At 30.3% G+C, this 15,795-nt stretch overlaps 1 protein-coding gene across 1 annotated transcript in view; it reads left to right on the plus strand.

Annotated features, from left to right (window-relative positions):
- The first annotated feature begins 499 nt into the window (after positions 1-499).
- The window catches only part of LOC107440764 (adhesion molecule nephrin-like), a 213,430-nt gene continuing 198,134 nt past the window's right edge, over positions 500-15,795 (plus strand). Inside the window, exon 1 of the mRNA XM_043044524.3 lies at positions 500-712. The gene's annotated coding sequence lies outside the window, so the exon portion shown is untranslated. The remainder of the gene's footprint in view (positions 713-15,795) is intronic.

Genomic DNA, 15,795 nt, shown 5'->3' on the forward strand with positions numbered 1-15,795 from the left:
TTTTAAGACAGAGGTGGTGCAAGTGGAAAAATCCTAGATCTAAATGACGGGGGGTAGTAAAGGATAACTGTGTGATGGTCCCCCCAAACTTAGTTGCTTTTTGCCCCGCCCCCTTATAACAACAATTCCTGTCTGTCTTACGTAACGAGGGGGTTTATTTTTTTTTCCCTTGGCTCTCTCGTTTCATGTTATTTAAAGACAAGCAGAGCCTCTTTATTCTTCAGGTATAAACTTGAAACCAGTCAAATGAAGGGTGTCGGGGGGTGCGTTTGGGGGGGATTTGAAGTGAAAATTTTTCTATGAGTTTTCAAAAGGGATATGAGGGGGGGGGGTAACTAGAGATTGGCTAAAAGAAGGTGGAGCTAAGAGTACACAGAGCGATTATAAGTGGTTGCCAGCAAAAGAGAGGGGATAAGCTTATAGATAGAAGATAGTAAAAGGTATGGTAAAAAAAAAAAAAAGTTAGACTAAAGGTGTGAGTAGGAGTTGGCTTATTTTTACAGAATCTTCCACGCGGTAAACAAGATTAGGACCCAAACGGCTTTTGGTTAAGTAAGTTCTTAGGGAAGAGTTGGATGGGACTCAGTTGAGTTGTAAACAGCTGTTGGTTAAATACATACCGAATTCATCAGTCGAAGAAATTGGGTGTCGCTCGTCAACTGGACGAAGAGGGTTTTTATTTCTTAATTATAGCAGCGTTTGATTTTTTTGGGTAAGTTGCATTGCAAATATCATTTTCTAATCATTTAAAAATTATGCATTTGTGATAAAGGGGTTTAATATTGATAACCCGAACTGATTTATAATAATAATAATAATTAAATATATTTTTTAAAATTTTTCTCTTTTATGAAAATTAATTATTGTATTGCGCTGGTGAAAAATTTATAAATATTATGGAACTATATTCGATATTCTCAGTGCTTGTCAAATCATTCAGTCCTCCAATTTTTAAAAGTGGCCTGCATTCCATTATTCAACTGGATGAAGAGGAAAATAGTCTTTTTATTTCTAACTTTTTCTAGAAATTGATTCTTATAAGTTGAATTGTGACCATCTTTTTCACATAATTTTAAGATTATGGGATCATAAAAAATAGAACACAAAGTTCTAAATGACTTAATTAATTCAACTACTTATAATGTGTTTTCATTGCCGGAACAAAAATAGAGGATTTGAAAAGTGATTATAAGAAATACCCCAATCTTCAATAGGCAATCAAACTGGTTTTGACTTTTTCCATCTCGGCTTTCTAACGAGTGATGCAACGAATTTCGGAAGTGTTTTGTTCTTCCTTTGATTAAATATTAATTTGATATCCATTTTAGATTTGATTCTTGATAAGGATTCAAAAAATATTCATTAAATGGGGTCATTGTAGAACACCGCATATTCCGTAATGAGTAGGGAATATATTTTAATAGAAAGTTAGCAGTGTTAATCATGTGACAACGGTCATTTGTAAGATGAAAAATGAATATAAGAAACACCTCAATCTTCAGTAGGCAATCAAACTGGTTTTGTTTTTTTCCATCTCAACTTTCTAACGAGTGATGCAACGAATTTCGGTAGTATTTTATTCTTTCTTCGAATAAATATTAATTTGAGATCCATATGGAGTATACTTTTTTAGATTTGATTCCTGATAAGGATTCAAAAAATATTCGGTAAAGGTGGTCATTATAGAACACCGCATATTCCGTAAGCAATGTTAATCATGTGACAACGGTCATTTGTAAGATGAAAAATGAATATAAGAAGCACCTCAATCTTCAGTAGGCAATCAAACTATTTTTGTTTTTTTCCATCTCAACTTTCTAACGAGTGATGCAACGAATTTCGGTAGTGTTTTATTCTTTCTTCGAATAAATATTAATTTAAGATCCATATGGAGTATACTTTTTTAGATTTGATTCCTGATAAGGATTCAAAAAATATTCGTTAAAGGTGGTCATTACAGAACACCGCATATTCCGTATTGAGTATGAAATACATTTTAATAGAAAGTAGGCAGTGTTAATCATGTGACAACGGTCATTAGTAAGATCACCATGCAGCTAGATAATGCAACTTGCGTGTTTCTTGTAGCCTATTTGAATTATTTATAAGTTCTGTAAAATTATTTTATGCTAATCTAACTAGTTCCCAGAAAAATTTCAGAAAATAATATTTTGCGACAATTAAATATACCATTTCATTGAACTGACTCTATCTTTAAAAAGGAGATAAGAAACCGAAGAATTTCAATAAATGGCACCAATTCTAGATTTTTCTATGCATAATCGATAACAAAAGATATGCTACATAAAAAAAATCATATATACCAAAAGGAACATGTCTCGAGAAATATACTATCCTTTCTGAAACAGAAAATCGCTTTATCAGCTCTGTATAAAAATCGAACATTAATTTTTTGTTCTCGAAGCTAATCTTTGTAATAAGTTAATTAATTAACCACATTTATCATCAACAGCTTTACCCGAAACTGCTGAAGGGAAACAGCCACTTTATCACGTGATCTACAAAAACAGTCCCGTAAATAATTACTTCTGATATTACCCAGATCATCTACTTAGACTTATTATTTCCCACTGAATTGAAACTTGTAACATAACTGTTAATTTTATTATTATTATTATTATTGAGCTTACAACTACCAACGTAGCCTTGTAATTTTGAATCCAATCCGGAAGACGAGGCAACTCCTGGATCAAGTATTGGGAGAAATTTGCCTTCGTGGAGGACTTTTTGAGGGAAATAACAAGTATTTGCGCTTCATGGTGAGGAAAACCACGAAAGTCACCCACAGTTGGCCTGATGGCAAGGGGAATCTAACCCCATGATCCGTCTACCACTGAGGATATTTTACGTCTTCCTATTTTTTGAAGAAAATCGGAGTGATTTGAAAGAAGAGATTAAATTTCTTTTAGACAGGCAAATTAAGTATTTTTTCCAAATTGAATTTCACGCTCCGATTCTGAGATTCAGACAGATTCCGAGACAAACGGACATATAGTCTAAAAAACAAATTCAGCAAAAAAGAGGAAATTAAATTCTCGTCACAAATCACCCCTAAGGGGTCTGTCCAGACATTTCGTAAAAGGTCCGTTGTTGTAAAATTGCAAAAAAATTACTCGTAATTTGTGAATATAAAATAAACGTTAAGTCACAATCTTTCAACCAGGGTCCGGCTTTTGTGAATTTGTGCAAATAGGGTCCTGTTATTGCAAAAAACTTTTTCAAGGAGTTTCAATTGTGAAGACATACAAGATTATGCTGAACACTGCAAAATTATCATTAAAAAAATTAAATTTTCAAAAATAAACAGCATTTGCTGATACTAAATTAGAGATGCAACATACCAATATTTGGTATTTAGCCAATACTGCTGGACGCAGAATATTCATATCGGACGAATAAAGGACGACGCGTCTGCCAAAGACAAAACTTAAATTCGTTTACATCTGTCTTTCTCTTCCCCCCCTTTCTGGGAAGGGTTTATTTGATTAACAAAACAATAATGAAGATAAACAAATTTGTGAAGGGTCGGATAAAAAGATAAATTATTTCGTGAAGGGTCCGTTTTTAAATTAAAATATTTTGTGAAGGGTCCGTTAACGGACCCAAATTTCTTCTAAACAGACCCCTGCTCATGGAATCATACAGTTGAGAATATAGGGGAGTTTTCAAGTATTATTCAGACGAAAATAGAATAGCAAGTTTTCTGTGAAACAAAATCTTGGGTATTAATTTTTCTAAAATGTCTTATCTTACTGGACTATCTCGCGAGCTTATTAAAAAATTTCTAAGCTGGCTGGGCTCATTTTGGATAAGAAAAATCTATTGCAAGTAAAAATATTGTTTCTTATTTAAAAACCAGCTTTGATAGATTTATTTTTAAATGATTTAAACTTTTGCTTTTATTGAGTAGAAAGAAGCATTAAAAATCAGAGTAAAGATTTTTTTCCATATATTTATTCTTTCATACAAAGCACTGAATGCTACCGTTAATTTTCGAGTTTATTTGACAAAACAAAACGCTTTCCTGCAATGCCATTTGGTTTTCATCCTGTTTCGAGTGCTGGGGAAAAACTTTCATACCGATTCATGTAAGTAAAGAATCTTAAAATTTAGAATCGTAATTTCGAGAAATCCATCGTAATTTCGATAGGAGAAAACTCTCCTGCAATTTAAAATATAATTGTCCTTTGGATTAAACAGTTGGTTTTAAAGGAATTATTTTGTGTTAAAAATCAAAATAAATATTTATTTCCATAAGGTTTCTTTTCTTTTGATGCACCAAACGCTGACTTTCAATTTCGAGTTAATGCGCCAAAGCAATCGTTTTCCTCCAATAACAGTAAGCTTCTTTGCCTTTCAGTTTCGTGTCCGGTGGAAAAACGTTTTTACAAATTTGTGGTGGGCTAAATAAAGAGTCTCAATAAATTTTAGTAAAATAAGAATGCATTATAATCAGGGGTCTGTTTAGAAGAAATTTGGGTCCGTTAACGGACCCTTCACAAAATATCTTTTCATAAAAACGGACCCTTCACAAAATATTTTAACTTAAAAACGGACCCTTCACAAAATGATTTTTCTTTTAATCAGACCCTTCACAAATTTATTTATCTTCATTATTATTTTGTGAATCGAATAAACCCTTTCCATGGCAGAAAACAAGAAAGATGAACGTAAACGAATTAAGTTTTGTCTTCGGCAGACGATTCTTCCATTATTCGTCCGAAATGAATATTCTGCGTTCATCAGTATAGGCTAAATACCAAATATTTGTATGTTGCATCCCTAATTTAGAAGCAGCAAGTGTTTATTTTTTAATTTTTTTTTAATTATAATTTTACAGTGTTGAGCATAATCTTGTATGTCTTTACAATTTAAAAACTCCTTGAAAATGTGTTTTGCAATAACCGGACCCTATTTGCACAAATTCATAAAAGCGGACCCTGGTTGAAAGAATGCGAGTAATTTTTTCACAATTTCATGAAAAACGGACCTTTCACAAAATGTCTGGACAGACCCCTGATTATAATTTTGAGAAGAGAAAATTCTTTTTCAATAAAATTATCGCTTGAATTTAACAGTTAGTTTCAAATGAAACATTTTTAAGGATTCTTATGCCTCTATTTACATAAAAATGTATTGCAAATCAGAATAAATATTTATTTCCCGAATGTTTTCTTTCTTATAATGCATTAAACGCTGCCGTTTAATTAAGAGTTATTGCGCCAAAATAGTCATTTTAATGCAATAGCGATTGACTTTCTCGGATATTCCCGTTTCGTGACCGGAGGAAAAACTTTCTTACAAATTTACGCCTTTCTTACAAGAAAATCGCCTGCAAGATAAAATATTTATTATTCTATTAACAGTTTCTTTAAGTGCGAACAGAAAGATGCATATTTGTTACGATTTTCAGTTATTATTTTTATAAATTCTTCTTACTTGCTAAATGATTATTCAATAAGTTTTTTTCATTTCACACAATTTAAAAAAGCTAGTAAAAGGAAGGCTGAGCAATTTCGTGTCAAGAGTCAGCGATATTGATATACGTTCGGGCAGGGAGCTCGGCATCCATTTGGCGTGGACTTAGATGCAAACAGGCGTTCTCAGTAGGGATAATGGTTTTTTCTTAACTTGCAACAGAGTATAGGTAGTAATGTCTAATGTGAACATAAATAAAAGCAAAAAATTGTAATTTTTATGTGAAAAAAAAATTTAACTTCTAAATTGTTAAACTGTGAAAAATTATGGATCGAATTATGGTATAAAGTATCAGCGCTATGCGTGCATCATTCGTAACATCAATTTTTACCGGCTAAACTGTAGTATATACTGTATAATATTAAACTGTGATTTTTACTGTAATATTAATTTAATTAGAGTGATTTCATTATTTTACGATTATTATTACTGTAAAAATTACGGTATATCAGGTTTTTTTGTTTCGTAACATGTTCCGATAAAAATGGATTTTACTGTACAAAGTACCGGCATCTGAGGGCCGGTACTTTTTATAGTAATTTGATAAAAAAAATTTCACAGTGTAGCCGGAATGACCTGTGTTTGGTTTCTTCCGATTAAGTGAGTTAAAATACATAGAAAACAATAATTCACTTGTCTAGATACGAATATCAGATGCCTAAAGAAGATCTATGAGATCTAGATCTATAAAAATGTAACTAAGTTTTCTGTGCAAAAAAATTTGAGCGCGAATTTCTTCGGAGAAAGAATTTCGCTGGTCGTTATTTTAGTACTCATTTCCGGTTTTGATTAATAGTGGAAATTATTAAGGATAAATTCATAAGGATAATATTTGTAATTTTATTTTGTAACACTGAGTTATTATCATAGGTTTAGCGGGAGCGGAACACAGTTTTTGTTTTTCGAAAGTAGCTCGTTTTTTACATACATTTATATATAAATATGCATACATATAAAAAATTTGATCCAGAATTTTTTGCAGTGCGATGAAAATAAAATAAAAGTTACTTGACAGCTAACAGATAGCTATTTCATTTATCAAAATCTATGCATCCATGTTTCCCAAACAGTTTTGCTGTTAAGTTGTAGGTTTCATAGGGAAGTGCGTAAAACCTTCAATGAGTTGCTAGAAGGCTAGTTTGAGATCATTTTCAGAATTAAACTGCTTTCCTATTATAAAGTTGTCCAAATTAATATGAGTGTGGTAATCATTGAAAACCAGGTCTAATGTGTACGAAGGATGATGCAGAAGTTTCCCTTCCAATTTCTGTAGTTTTTCTACAGCCATTTGTGTGCGGTTTGGTAATATCATACAATAAAGCAGGAGACAATTTTTTGACTAATCTGGACTATTTTTCTTCTTCAAGTTTTTACACCATATCACTATGACTTCGTTCAACACTTTCTAAAAGAGAGAAGGCCTTCGCACGTTATGAGCATTAACTGAGCAGTAGGGGTAAAATCGGAATGATGTCGCAATGTTCGGACTACTGAAGGATCGGATTTTTCGTTTAAGGCGGTCCATGTGAAGGCCTTCTTACTTCTAAGAAGAGTTGCATAGTTGCTACATATTTCGATTGTGGCCGATGAGCTAGGTTCCATAAAATCATAATGTATCAAACCTGTTCCAGAGGGAAAAAAAATACTTACCATCTTCTTTTTGTTTTTGGTGAATATTACGCTTTTTAGTGGATTTTGATGAATAATCCTTGCTCAACCAACACTATAGCCAATCAACACTTGCATCGAATACGATATTGTCATGGTCTGTATTCTTATGGTCTGTACATATAAAGTCTCGCACGTAGTTTCTAGTAAGAACTCATACTTTAATAATGACTCACATTGTAATAGTGCAAATTTTTGACCGGTCCCGCTTCAATAAAATTAATATTAAACAAATGATTCAATTTAATAAACTTTACAGACAAGCTTGAAAAGCAATATTATTGAGATAACAATTTTATGGATATTTCTCATAAAAATTTCAAGGCATGGACAGCCTGGTTGGTAGGGTTTTGGATCCATGTCTAAAGAGGTTACGTGTTCGATCCCCGCCGACCGAAGACCCCCCGTGTACAAAATTGTGCCTGGTCCAAGCTAGATCTCCCCTGTCGGGAATTCTCCGAGTTCCAATTCTCCCAAAATTCTCCAAGTTCCCATAAGAAATCAATAACTCTGGGGGTACAAGATCGGATTTTATTGCTTAGAAAATGCTGAGTACTGTACATCCTGACTAACTTTTGATCCAATGATCGAATCTTCTCGTTGTAGGTCTCAATCTTACTGGTTCGATGCAGTGACTTCAAATATGCTAATAAATTTTTGGAGACAATATTTTAAGTCACGAAACCAGCCACAAAAAAGTACTTTCTCGAAATAAGCATTCCTTTTTTTCATGAATTTGGATTTCTGACCCCCAAAATATAAGTAGGGGTTGCAGCAATCTGGAGAATATGGTCCCAATAGTTTAGTCAGGAGATCAGTCCAAAGTATAAACCCCTTAACGTTAATTTTAATTTTTGCGTATTTCGCAATGTCTCTGGAGATTTTTTAAGTGAATTGAAAATTTTTTGAACAAAATTATTAAATTCGTTTATCAAAAAAAAAAAAATTCCTTGTAAAAAATGACTTGTAGTAAATATTTATTGGTGTTTTTTATTATTTCATTTAATACTTATAAATATTTTGAATTGTAAGGTTAAAAATTTTTACATCATTTTAAAAAAAAATAATTTTGCGCGCAAAAACATAAAATTTGAGTGAAATTGGTCCGAATATTGCAAGATAACATTGAAAAATATCCTCGTAGTGCATAACTTAGAAGCATTTTTGAATAAAGTACGCAAATGTTAGTCAATTACTTAGCAATATTACATCTTTCACTAAAAGGCTTAAATGCTAGAAAAGTTTTCTTGGAAACTTAACAAAAATGTTCTCTCTCAGCATGATTCTAACTAATTCTGCAAACTTTTGTCTGTTTATGATGAGAGAATTTAATTACTGAATAAATAGAATTAAAGACTTGCGTCTAGAATACAAAAATCTACTAGTAACTGATTGTCTTGATGTGCTAATTACAAGACATAATGAGATGTTGAATGAGTGCAATATCCTTTTCAATGAGCGTTATTCCATTTATCAAATATTTGAGTGCAGTCAACTAAGTTTTGAGTGAAGTCAACTTAGTGCGCTACTTTTTAAAAGAAGTAGTGTAGTCAATAGTGTGATACAAGAAAAGAAGTAGTTTGTAGCGATTCTTGGCTACTACTTTTAACGTTAGTTAAATAAAGTTCAAACGCAAAAAATCTTTCGAATCTGTTTGTTGCAAATCCATTGCGGGTTCGGTCAACGTACGCAAGGAGAATGCCTCTTTGTCTGAGTGTTAATAAGATCTACCTCTAATGATCTAAAAAATGGGTGCGAAATCGGTCCAGTTGTTCCTGAGAGATCAAAGTTTAAATATCAGAAATTTTTAAAATTCCATTTCACAGAAACTGGTACACTCTTAGTAGAAGTGCGCTCTTGCGTCTGATTTCGTAACTTAAAATATCGTCTGCATTAATTAATTATCATATTTGTGGTCACCCCCCTCTAACCATTAAGATTGAGTTCTAGAATGTGAAGATCCGATCATTGGTAGTCCGTTTTTTGTTTTTTTCATTGTACTTTATTTCTTGGCGGATATAAAAAAGCAATTTAAATCACAAATATTTGATAATTTCCTAGCATTTCTTAAATTCATTGTCAAGAGGAGCTTAGAGTTTGAAAGTTTAAGGAACAAATTCGTAAAAAGTGCTTTATAATAAAAAAAAAACTATTTCATGTAAACACGAAATAAAAACTTCTTAATATCTCCTCATATTTAACTAAGCCAAATTTTCACTCAAAATCATTTTGAATATTGGTGAAGATTAAATTCTCCAGTTAAATTTGTCTTTTAAAAGTAGCGAAGTAGTGATTACATTTCAAAAGTAGTTTGTAGTCATAACGCTTAAAAAAAGTAATTGTAATTAATTACAATTGTAATAAAGTAGTTGTAGTTAACTAGTTTAGTTAACTACAATTGTAGTTAACTACAATTGTAATAAAGTAGTTGTAGTTAATTACATAGAAAATGTAGCTTTTCCGAAAAATGCTTTAACCCGCTGAAATGAATGCGAATGTGAGTTGAGATTACGAGTAGATGAGTGTTAGGTAGAGAGACTGGCATTATGCTCTTTTCCGGATCTAATAAATACTTTATTTTTGAGGGTAAAAATGCCTCAGTTTTGCCTCTTAGATATTTTTTGTTGATTTAGTGTAAGTTAAAGCTATTTTTTAGTAAAAGCTATTAAAAGTTAAAGCTATTAAACATTTAAAATGCGAATTTTAATCCATGAGTGTGAATTACTTTGTGAAACGATGTTCTTAACCAGCACGTGTAATAGAAAATTAGACAATCTGGATGACTAATAATATTAATTAAAATATTTGATTTGTGTGTTTGTGAGCTCTTATTATGAATAAAAATCTATATAGTGAAAAATATAACATGTGTACGATTAAAACAATTGTTTTTGTATTTTTTAGTTCTTTAAAATACTCCTTCTTTGCTTTTCTGAGCTCATCACCATTGATATTCATTTTTCTTAAAAGTCATCAGTCACTACTAAAACAAGAAATATTTCGTTCAAAAATTATATATAAATATGTAATATAATTTTATGTAAAAGCATGGTAATATGTTTATCGTAACGAAATAAAAGATTGCTTAGATTTAAAAATAATAAACTGTACTTAAAAGTAATAAACTGTACTTAAATTAAACTTAGGAATACAGACTGTATGATTTAATAAGAAGAGAAAGAAAGGATTTTACTCGTCGACGAGATTTATAACAATTGTTTTTCTCAATTGAATTAAGTTTCTTATATTTCAAATTTTTTATATTTATATCTCGTAACATCCAGGCTTTCCTCTCTCTCTTTCTGTTGCTTTCTACTCTTTCTGTTACTTTCGACGTGAACTTATAAAGTAATAATCTCGAGTGATATAAATAAATTTTACACCATTAAATAAAAGAAATCATTATTTTAATCAGGAGAAAAAGAGAAAAATTCGCGAAAAATATGCATTTAATGTAGCAGAAACTTTAAAATAAATTGAAATTTCGAAAAAAAAATAACCTCGTCTCAAGCTCTTAAACAGAAATATTTATCTTTTAGCTCGTCAAATGTAAGCTCGTTGTTAAACTTCTGTGTGCTGCAGGGCATCCACGTGGTATTTTTTTATTACAAATTTATCAAATGATCATTCGTAAATCAGTTATTGCGCACACTGTACATGTTCGACACAAATTTTTAATTGCTGGCTAAGTCATATAGTTTTATTGCAATAAAACAAAATGTAACACAAAAATGATAAAACAATGACATTAGCTGCTCTTACTATTTTTATTTAATATTGAGAGAAAATTGCAGTTATATTTTTTGCTCCGAATTCCTGAAACATTTTTAAGTTAGAGTTCTTTTTATCAATTTTCAGAATGCATTTAATATCTTTTATTAATGTGAAAACAAACTTTTTTCTCTGAAAATTTTGATGTAAATGTATGAACCATTAAAAGTACGTTGTTTTAAAAAAAGTTTCATTTTTCAAAAATAGAACATTGCTATATATTAAAATAAACTTTTTTTTACAAACAAAAACTATAGTTAATGTTGTGTTAAAATAAATCATTATTTGCCTAAAATACCGTTCTTACATTTTTGAATCACAAGACCCTTTACGAAATTAAAATTACTTATTAAAAACTAAATCCATAACTATTTTTAGAAAAACTAACTGATGGAGTTTCTTTTTGAAGAAATTCATTTATTACAAACGACATTTTTTTGTATTCTTTACGAACCACGTAGTTTTTAATGTATCCAATCAGAAGCCAATATGAATTTTTAATTTCAAACAAATGAACAACGATTATAGAAAGTAAAAAAAAAATGTTACAATGTAAAAACTAAAATAAAAACTGAATAAACTTACTAAGTGATAAGAAAAATTAAGAATAAGATTCCATTTCTTTCTTTACAAAAAAGCAATTTTAAAATGCCTCATTCTCATTCCTTAAATTCATCGCATACCATAACTGAGTTTTTTTTTTTAATTTTACTTTTAGAACCATGATTAAAGGCTTTCCCTCAGAAACTATTGCTCGAAGCTGAATAGACTCAAAAATAATTTTTTTTTATTCGTGAAAAATTCTTTTCATTCTTAGTCTTCTACAATTATGCAAATTGCAAGGCTAAGCAGCATGAATTAAAAGGAGTTAGGTAATTATTCCTAGAAACCTGCTATGGATTATTACTTTCATTTTGCTTCCTGTTCATAATTTTTTTTCTTCTTCATATTAATTTTTATTTTGTTTCTCACTTAATTTTCTTTTCGAGCTCGTTTAAGGAAATAGTTTCACTGAAGAAACTACTCTTTTTCATTCTTATTTAAGGACAGATTTTTACAAAATGTAAAAAGAAAAAAAATGGTGCTAAATGGAGCCAACAAAAAAAAAAACTACAATTCCGTGACTATAAACACTAAATGAATTCTAATTTTAAAAAGGGAATTAAATTGCATTTTCTAATGCTTTTAAAGCTGCGTTCTTATTAAAGCTAACAAATATTTATTATCCAAATAATAATATTAAGGTGCTCGGTAATGAGGTATCGCTTAAAACTGCATATTAAATGCCTCATAATTGTTTCCAAAGCCTTTTCTTGTAAATTACATTAGAAGAAAACACCTGGTGTCGAAATAATGCCGAAACTCTTAAAATATGTGTTTTCAAATATTAAGAAGTTAATAACTCATTTGTAACAACTCAACCCAAAGGAAAAAATAATTGCACAAAAGAGGTTAGCTTTTATTTTGAATGACGTCATTACTTCATTTTAATAAAACAATGCTGTAAAGTATTAAATATTTAACGATTGTTTTTTATTTCATAAATTTCGTTATTTCTTAGGAGAAAATAAATTTGCAAATGAACGTAAGGTGTTTTTATTGTAAAAAAAATTCTTTAAGCTGACGTTAATTATTATTAAATTAGGTTTACGGAAATAACTTCATTAAAAATTCTATTACTTTCACGGTTATAAAAGGTAACTGGAAGTTATAAAATTAAAGGTAGAGTAGATAATTGTATTAACTTGATTAGTTTAATTCAATTTTCGGTTATTTTTCTCTGGAGTGAGCAGATTTGCTAATAACTATTCTCAAAATAGACCATTTCCAAAATAACTTACTACACAAATGTTTATGTGATTAAAATTTGTTAAATATATAATAAAATGATTCTTTAAAGTAATAAATAAAATTGATATATATATATGTATACAAAATAATATAAATTCTGGTTTTTAAAATAATAGTTCTTAGTACCACACATTTAAAAAAAAATACGAAGTTAAAAAGTAAATTTAAATAAATAAATGGCTTATATGCTATGCTCATAAATATCAGGATAAAATAATCATATTTTAGCCCACCTACCAAATTTTATCCCATGTTTCATTGTTAATTTTATAAAAGTCATTACCAAAGGGCTTCAGTAAAAATTACCGAACATTTTGGTGTTGTCATAGAGCCGGAAAAATGGATAAATTTTACCTTATTCTGGTAGTTTTAACTATACTTTTTCTCAGTACAGCTAGTGATAGAGTTTTGTAAAGTTGCTAAATGGAATTTAGACAGAATTAAAAACCCTTGTTTTTCATTATGGATTTTGCCCTAACAACCAAAAACTAACCAAAAGTTTTTTTTAACATTAATCTATCAGCTGTTCAAATCAGCTTAAAAGATACCTTGGAAACTTTATATTATATAATTTAAAATCAAATTTTGTTTTAAAGTAACAAATTTTAAAATAAGTTCAATTCTTCAAAATTCAGCTTTGAAACGTGTGAGAGCTATACTGTTATTTATAAAAATATTTGACTAGACATGATTTAATAATCCTAACGTATTTGACAACAAGATCTCTATAAATATTCAATATAAGAAAGCGACTTAAAGTTGCTTACTATATTTTCAATTTTTTATCGATAAACCTGTTTTGACATAGTGCCATTTGGGAATAGTATTTTTGTCTTTTTGACAAAAATGCCAGCGTTTGAGAAGTCAAGCTTACAGTATTCATTTGAATGCGGATGACAGGTGATATAAACTTTTGCTGTGGTAAATGTCATATATTTTTTTCTAGAAAGAGAAAAAATATTTGCAGTTGCTATAAATTGCTACTTTTTCTCAATCATAACTGACTAACTAACTTCTAAACTACTACTAACTATCATAACTACCAAATTACTAACTGTACAGAGCTTAATCTATAATTTCTGACATTTTCAGTAATATTCCTGAACTTGCATAACGTTTTGTGATAGTTTTTTCTTCGTACATTACGTCAAAATTGTTAAATTAATTGTGTATTAAAATAGTAAGTGTGATCAGGTGATAAAATGCTCTAAACGTTTGAAAATGTAACTTTTATGCCAGAAAATTTAGAAATAAAAAACTTTACATTGTATTTTATGTTTGCCAAATTCTCAATTTAACTTCACAGTTTTCTTATTTACGAGGCGTTTTCGAGAAGTACAGATTCTATGCTGCATACTCACTTAAAAAAAAGATTAAATCTACATCACAAATTATTTCCTGGTACGTGCCTTATTTTTTGACATAGTTTTCAAAACGTTTGTTATGTCTGGGTGCAAGATTTCGTATTGCACTGTCATAGAAATTTTACATTTGTTGTCGGAATCACATTTCAACTTTTGGATCTCATCATTGTCGTTAAAGTTTCATCCTGGCTAGATGTTTTTTCTTTCAGGTTAAGAAATAAGTGAAAATCGCTGAATGCAAGGTCAGGTCTGTAGGGTGGATGATCTAAAGTTTTCCATTCCAAACATTTCAGTAGCGCTTTGGTTTGAGGCGATATGTGAGGACGAGCGTTATCACGCAACAAGCAAACTACGATTGTCAGCAAGTCTTTGCATTTGTGTTGACTTGTATGCCTAGTGTGTAAACTTTTTCATGACTTTTTGCATAAGCAACCAGGGGTCTGTTTAGAAGAAATCTGAGTCCATTAACGGGCCCTTCACAAAATATCTTTTCATAAAAACGGATCCTTCACAAAATATTTTAACTTAAAAACGGACCCTTCACAAAATTATTTATCTTTTAATCGGACCCTTCACAAATTTGTTTATCTTCATTATTGTTTTGTTAATCGAATAATCCCTTTCCGGCAAGGGGGGGGGGAGAAAGACATTTAAACGAACTAAATTTTGTCTTCGGCAGACATTTCTTCCTTTATTCGTACGAAATGAATATTCTGCATTCAGCAGTATAGGCTAAATACCAAATATTTATATGTTGCATCGCTAATTTAGCAGCTGCAATTGCTGTTTGTTTTTTAAAATTGAATTTTTTTAATTATAAGTTTACAGTTTTAAGCATAATCTTGTATGTCTTTACATTTCAAAAATTCCCTGAATTTTTTTTTTTTTTTTTTTTTTTTTTTTTGCAATAACGGACCCTATTTGCTCAAATTCACAGAAGCGGACCCTGGTTGAAAGAATGTGACTAATATTCACAAGTTACGAGTAATTTTTTCACAATTTTACAAAAACGGACCTTTCACAAAATGTCTGGACAGACCCCTGGTATTGCCAATACCCCTGGTAATGCCCGTATTGCCAATGGACTCACAGAAACTTTTAATTTGTTGTTATCGAAAAAATATCGTTACTTTCCAAAAACGTCTCTTAAAAATTAATTATCTTTATGCTTAAACGATTTTACTTTTTACGCCATGTCCTCGTAAAATTTTACACATATTTTTATCTAATTATGAGAAAGTGAAATCTATAAGTAACTATGAATTTCTATCAGTTTTATAAATTAACTGAGATTGTGGCGACCTATAACATTTATAACTAGCCGCCAAAGGCGCCCAGCTGTTCGCCAAGCTAAAGGTTTTCACAAATAAAGTTTTTTAAAACATAGCCGGAAATCTGAAGATTAGTGGACAATTAAAGTGTTCCTGTCCAGCAATTTTGTCTTCATATCCAGTTCTGCTGCAGATGTGTTATAGCTCTTGAGGATGTTTGAAATTATATAGCTACAACGCTTAAGAAAAAAAAACTAAAATGCTAAATACATGAAAAGAACACGAAAACGAATAAATTTTTTATGGTATCAATTTCTATTTCTATATAATTTTTTATAGTATCAAATTCTATTTCTATATCTGTTACGTCA

This window comes from Parasteatoda tepidariorum, chromosome 2 (genome assembly GCF_982258835.1).
Source record: "Parasteatoda tepidariorum strain Cologne lab strain chromosome 2, Ptep-v5.0, whole genome shotgun sequence".
Lineage (NCBI taxonomy): Eukaryota > Metazoa > Arthropoda > Arachnida > Araneae > Theridiidae > Parasteatoda > Parasteatoda tepidariorum.